Genomic DNA, 7143 nt, shown 5'->3' with positions numbered 1-7143 from the left:
CTGTGCTTGCCGTCTCATGGATGCCTTTGACTCAGCAAATTTGGGATCTGTGAGCCGAGTGACATCCTGCAGGGGGTCGATGCGATTCGACAAACTCCACTGCACAGCTAACACAAAATCACACACACATACAAACACCGCCTCACTCCCCGAGCCGCTAGCACACATGCTAAACTCTAAAAGCTGACTTGTGGTTTGTGTCACGTTCACTCAAGGGTTTGTTCTGCGGTTTTCAGCATCACACTGGCCCTTTCCCCCGTGATGATTTATTAAGCAATTCTGTGACAGAAACATGAGCACAGAAAACCCAGTTTCTGAGACGCCATTGCGAGACGTCTACACTAATGACCTGCCAGTGCGATGATGCCGGAGCTTCCCAACTCCGGAAAGATCAGAACACAGTTTTAGTGCTTTGACGTGTCTCAGTGCGTAAGAAATACATCAGTTTTACGAGTTATTTGAACCTCTTATGCCTTTTTTTACACCTTTTTTTTAATGTCCTACAACAGCAGGCATAAAGTGTTCTATCCTCCTATACATTTTATTTCTCCTACATACACTGATTGATCAATGACACATGATTTTTAACCATTTATCGTTACATTTGGTGATGTTGAATATCTTGCGAAAACAATTTATTTCCTATTCTCACTTATGTTGTAGCAGCTGTAAACACTTGCTCATTCTTTCATACTTGGAGAAAACAAAAAACGCAGCCTTTCATGTTAGAAAGTAACTGGAAGAGGCACAGCTCTGATAATGGAGACTCGTTCCAAATATGTTACCTGAACTTTTATCTATGGACTTTTATCTAAACGTTTTTGATGTGTTTGTTTTCAGTGTTGGATTATGTCTGTAGCTGAGATGCAGCTGTGAATGAGCTGTTCCTGTAGAAAGAAAAAAATTATCTACAACTTTCTTTCCTTCTTTCTTTCTTGCTTTCTTTCTTTTTCTTATATACTGTACATTAGCACAAGGAATAATTGATACATCTCAATATCTATCCATTGATTCATCTATTGATTCATTCTTCGATTCACCCATCCATCCATCTCCATCAATCCATCCATCCATCCATCCATCCATCCATCCATCCATCCATCCATCCATCCATCCATCCATCCATCCATCCATCCATCCATCGATCCATCCATCCATCCATCCATCCGACCATCCATCCATCCATCCATCCATCCATCCATCCATCCATCCATCCATCCATCCATCCATCCATCCATCCATCCATCCATCCATCCATCTAAATTCATACATCCATTCATCTATTCATCTTAATTCATGCACCCATCTATCCATTAATTCTTTTATTCATCTATCCTTCCATTCATTCATCCATCTGGTATTGTTAACCAACAGAATGTCTTTAAATAGTCTTTTTTTCTTTCTTTCGTTCTTTCTTTCTTTCTTTCTTTCTTTCTTTCTTTCTTTCTTTTCTTTCTTTCTTTCTTTTATTGTTTATTTCTTTATTTCTTATATACTTTAGCAAAAAGAAATAACTATAAATAATCCTTCTATCCATCCATCCATCCATCCATCCATCCATCCATCCATTTGTCTATTATTGGTAACAAACAATATCTTTATATGACCTTTTTAAAATTATTTCTTCATCCATATACAAGTATACCAGAAAAAGATAAACTGCAAATAATCTTTCTTTTTTTTTCTTTCTTTTTTTCTTTCTTATATACTTTCTATTTACACAAACACAATCGTGTAATAAAACACTTCTCTAAATGTGTTAATATAAACAGAAACTCCAGTCAGAAACGCTGTAATGGAGAATAAATCACCCGGCTCGGAGAACTCAGACCACAGAAGCACTGTGTAAAAACTCCATTAATGCATGTTGAAGTGTTTAGTGTTGAAGTGTAGCATCAGCTGCAGTGATGTACAGCGTGCCACGCAGATCCCACGTCTATTTTCCCAGCTGTTTAAGCTGCCGTTTACGTTTGACTGGCAAATAATCCGAATCGACGTCTCCGGCTGTGAAGCACAAACGATGGCAGAAATCCGAGTTATACAGAAACAGCAGCAAGCTTCTAGAGTTTCTTGAACGTCAGCATGGACTGAACAAATCGATCCGAATCGGGTCCAGATGCTCATACAGTGTAAAAGCATTTACTGTAAAAGGGAAGAAAAGAAGGGTAGAGAGAACGAGTCAAACTCAGCCAACTGTGATGGATGTTCTTTCAGGTCTTTTAGCCTTGTAACAAACAAATGAGAGGAAAATGAATGAATAGAAAGCTAGTTAACCAATCAGATTTCGACTTGCTCATTCCGGGGCCACCTAGAAGGTGCCTAATGATGTCAGCATTTTCACATCTTTGACTGGATGGCCAGCGAGCGCACTGTAGCACAACCCGCAGCTGTAGCAAACTTCACAAGCTCAAATATATTCATGTGGATTTGATAGAAGAAATTGATTTGGCCGTAGATACATTTACAAGATGGACTTTTCAAGAAAAGCTGGATTTAGTGAAGAAAGGACGGCCAAAACAGTTTAAAACAATTGTTAAGATTTTGCATGAACCATTTCTACTTTTGCATTTTAATTTCTTGTGGTATTTGCTGTATTACTGCTACAGAAGATCATGTACACAGTTATTTATGAGATGATGTTGGTGCATCTCTCTCTCTCTGTCTCTCTCTCTCTCGCTCTCTCTCTCTCTTGTTTTTTCCTGCTCTATTGAACAAATTGTCAGTAAACCGCATCCTGATTTCCGTAGCGCAACAACTGAATCGGAAACACACACCAATAAGCAGTGGTAGAAGGAAGGCTTTTTACTTTATTGCGCTACATAAGTCCATTTTTCATGTATCTGAATTTCATCAGAGCATTTTCATGTCAGAAAAATGTTCACTACACTACAATCTGAGTGTGTAATATCTTTTTCCTCCACTACATTTCAGAAGAACATGCCGTTCCTCAGTAGTAAAAACATGAATAAAATGAGAAGCTGTAGCAAGAACACAAGCTAATGGTCCTGTATGTTTGTCTGTAACTATAGAAACCTCTCTATATAAAGGTCTGATGTGCAGGAGAATTGCATCCATTATTTACATAAAGTTCTTGCAGATCCCACAACCAAAAAGTTGGAACATTGTGTAAAATGTTTATAAAAACAGAATGCAATGATTCAGTATTCGTATAAACCCATATTATATTCATAATAGAACATAGAAAACACATCAAATGTTTAAACTGAGGAAACGTACCATTTTAGGAAAAAAAATAAGGTCAATTTATTAAAACACTTGGAGAAACATTTTGCAACTAATGAGGATAATTGACAACAGGTCAGTAAAATGATCTTTCAGAAATTAAGATGGGCAGAGGTACAATTCCAGAAGGACAGTTCTCATAATTTACAGTGTATAATATCATCGAAAGTTTCGAAGAATCTGGAAAAATCTCTGTGCACTGCATTTAAAACCGTCATGATTCTGCAATGGAAATCACCCTGCATGGGCTCATTAACACCTCCAGAAATCATTGTTCTGAACACAGTTTGACATTTCATTCACAAATGTGGGTAAAATCTTTATCATGCAAAAAAAGAAGGTATGCGTGAACATGATCCCGAAATGCCCCCACCCTCTCTGGGCCAAAGCTCATTTAAAATGTACTGAGGCAAAGTGGAAAACTGTTCTGTGGTTGAAGTCGAGATTTTAATTCCTTTTTGGAGACCATGAACATCACATCCTCTGGACTAAAGAAGAGAGGGACCAACTTTGTAGTAGAAAAATCTGGGTGCTGAACTGATCTGACTGCAGTCTAGACCTTTCATCATTTTTAACCATTTGGAGCGTCATGATATAAAAAATACAACAAAGGACACTGACACTGTTGAACCAATGGAATCCTGTATCAGGCACATATGGGACAACTTTCCTCTCCCAAAACTTCAGCAACTGGTCTCCTCAGCTCCCAGATGTATATGGACAGAAGAGGTGATGCTACACAGTGGTAAACATGGTCTTGTCCCAGCTTTTTGAAGGCCTGCTGCAGCTATGTTAACAACTATGTTGTTTTTGTTTGATTGTGATTTACAAGATTTGCAAATTGTTGCATTCGGTTAGATTTTTACATTTTTACAGTGTCACAACTTTTTTGAATGGAGATTATAAAATCTATTCGAAATTCAGAACTTTTTTGACTTTTACTCAAATGGAAATGTACAGAGGGAGTTTCACTGATCCTGGAGTCATATTTGAGCAGGGAATTACTATATTTAATCTAGTACATGATGGCAGTTGTGATGGGACGTTGCAGTTCCCTATCTGTCCAATAGAGGGCAGCAACACGACATTCTCACACCGCAGCAAGGTACTCATACTGCACCGCACTCATCCTCTCCTCTGTGTGGGTCATGGAAGGGGGAAGCTTGGTGGTTAAGGCATTGGACTTTGGATCTGAAGGTCGTGAGTTCAAATCCCAGCCACACCAAGTTGCCACTGTTTGGCCCCTGAGCAAGGCCCTTAACCCCATAGCTGCTCAGTTGAATGTTATACATGTAAATTGCTCTGGATAAGTAGATGCATGTGGTCATGTCTGTGAGCTGTCTGTATTTCCAGCTGTTGTTATTCTTCACACTTTCACCTTTTCCTCCGTATCCATGGCGATTCAGGTCCACTTGCTTTTCTATTAAGGGTGAAGTGTTTGAGCAAACACTGTGGTGCCCTCCAGGGTGTGTGTGTGTGTGTGTGTGTGTGTGTGTGTGTAAGGGTGAAGGGGGTCTGCTGGGAAATTATGAGTGATATTTGCAATGGCCTCAACCAAAGCATTTAATTGATGGTGCTTGTGCTTCCTTTCTTTTTTCCCCGTTCCCTTTAATAGGTTACGAGAATTCTTTTTTACATACAATTTTTCTTTCTTTCGTTTTCTCCTTTTATTTAATTGCTTTCTTTATTTGATTTAGTTCATTCTTTTCTGTATATAACAGAGAGATGGCTTGTAAATAGCATGCCCATTTCACCGTAATTAAATGTGACTACAAACGGATAAACAGTATCCCACTGTAATAATTGGCAAATCGTCATGGTAACACAGACTGGTGTGTTGTTCTAGGAAAATAATCAACTTCGCAGTGTTAAGAGGGACATCTAGCAGAGTGGGGTCGCATCTCAGGAACGTGCCGTTGCTTTATTTTCCTAGAACATCATGACCCCATGTGTTTTTTCTTCCTTTGTGTTTCAGATCAAAGTTTTTTTATTGTTTCTGAGCCACACAATAGAGAAAATTAGTTGTTTATATATTTCTTCTATGCGTTTAATCACACAGAGTTTAGTCGTCCAATTATTACATCCAAACCTGGACGTAAAATCGAATTTCATTGGTGGTCTTTTCTGAGGCAGAAATGTCCACTCTAAAGCCATTTGTTCAAATAATAAATATTATAATACAAACCAGAGCAACAAATTCAGAGATCACCGACAATCTATTAGAACATGGGGCAGGGTGGGGTGTGGGGACGGCGTTGTTCTGCAACGAGTGTATAGAGATTTTTTTTGTATGCAGCATTATTTTGTAGGATGAGCACCAAAGATGTTTGGGACCATTTCTTATCAGTCTCTTGCTTTTGGAAAGCATGTATTGATCCATTTAAAGCTCTTAAAACGAAGTCAGAATGTTGAATGAAGCCACTGATGGATTCCTGCGCTGACATTTGATCAGTTACGAGGTGATATATAAAAAAGTTTGTAGACTAACGGTGATTCTCAGAACTTGTGCATTACCACGTCTGCGATTTCATCATGGACAAAGTTAGAACAAAGTGCAAATTCGAAATTCTGTGTGAAACTGGGCAAATCTGCCACAGACACGTCTGACATACTGCGATGCTGCAATAAATCGCTCGAGGTTTTTCGAGTGGCACGTGCGCTTCAAGAGTGGAAAAACTGGAAGACCTTTGACGAGCGCAACCCCCCCGAAAATGTCAAAACCATTAGGTAACTAGTGCATGATGATCATCGGAAAACAATCCACATGATCTGAGTTCTGCACTTACTCCACTTGTCAGATTTGTCTCATCCTTCGACCTCTTCCTGAAGATGAGGATCAAAGATCGCCGTTTTGACACCATTGCAGAGATCCATTGCAAATGACAGAGAAGACTTCCAGGTCATATTCCAGAAGTGACAGGAATTCTGGGAGCATTTTGAAGGTGCCGGTGTGTAAACTAGTGGAGCGACAAATTTATAGAACTCGTGGTTCGGAACAAAATACGTTTTTTGCGTCACGGATCGGATAATTTTTTAAAATTTTTATTCAGATTAGCATAAAAAGGGGAGGAGACAAATACAATTTGCCTTTCATTTATTACAAAAAAAGGTAAAACAAGGAAACGCTCCTATGCGATTTGAATGCGATTAATCCGGAAGTTAAAAACATGATCAATGAAACTGTGAGTCGTGATCCACAAGTATCACGGATCTTCTGCGATCCAGTTGCACCCCAGTGTAACGTAAATAATTTAAGAGAGCAAGTCTCTTAAATACCTCATCCAGATTGTTCAAGAGTCCCATAAACCCAAATAACTCAAACATATACACAATAAAATGGCAAGAAACTTGAGTTGAATTCGAAATATTTTACATTTTAAAGATCATTTCATCATTTTTAAAACAAAAAACATATGAAGGAACATACAGTACACGGACCGCTCTCCTACAGGCAGGTCCATGAAATGAGTAATACTGCTGAATCGTATCTGGCTTGATTTCAGAAATCAATTGATTTTCAGTATGAAAATGTTTTGCCCCGGGGAAAACAATCTGTCCGTATTTGTTATAATGTTCTAATTAACAGCAAGCACATGGATCTTTGTTAGTTTACATATTTCTGTAGCGCTACACTGCTATTAATGCTATTCGATCATGTGATCGACGATTCGATGCTGTTGACGCTCCGGGACATTGTGCGTCATTACGTGTAACTTTAAAGGGATAAAAAGTACAGCATGGTATTAGACACTGTGATTGTTGGATGACCCTGTTTCACCCCAAGGTTTGGGGTAAACACACTCTAACAAACATAAAATAGCTCTTAGCTGGTAGCCTCACACACACACACACACACACACACACACACACACACACACACTGACCTGGCACAGTGGAAAC

The sequence above is a fragment of the Silurus meridionalis genome, chromosome 25, assembly GCF_014805685.1.
Source record: "Silurus meridionalis isolate SWU-2019-XX chromosome 25, ASM1480568v1, whole genome shotgun sequence".
Classification (NCBI taxonomy): Eukaryota; Metazoa; Chordata; class Actinopteri; order Siluriformes; family Siluridae; genus Silurus; species Silurus meridionalis.
This window is presented reverse-complemented; position numbering follows the sequence as displayed.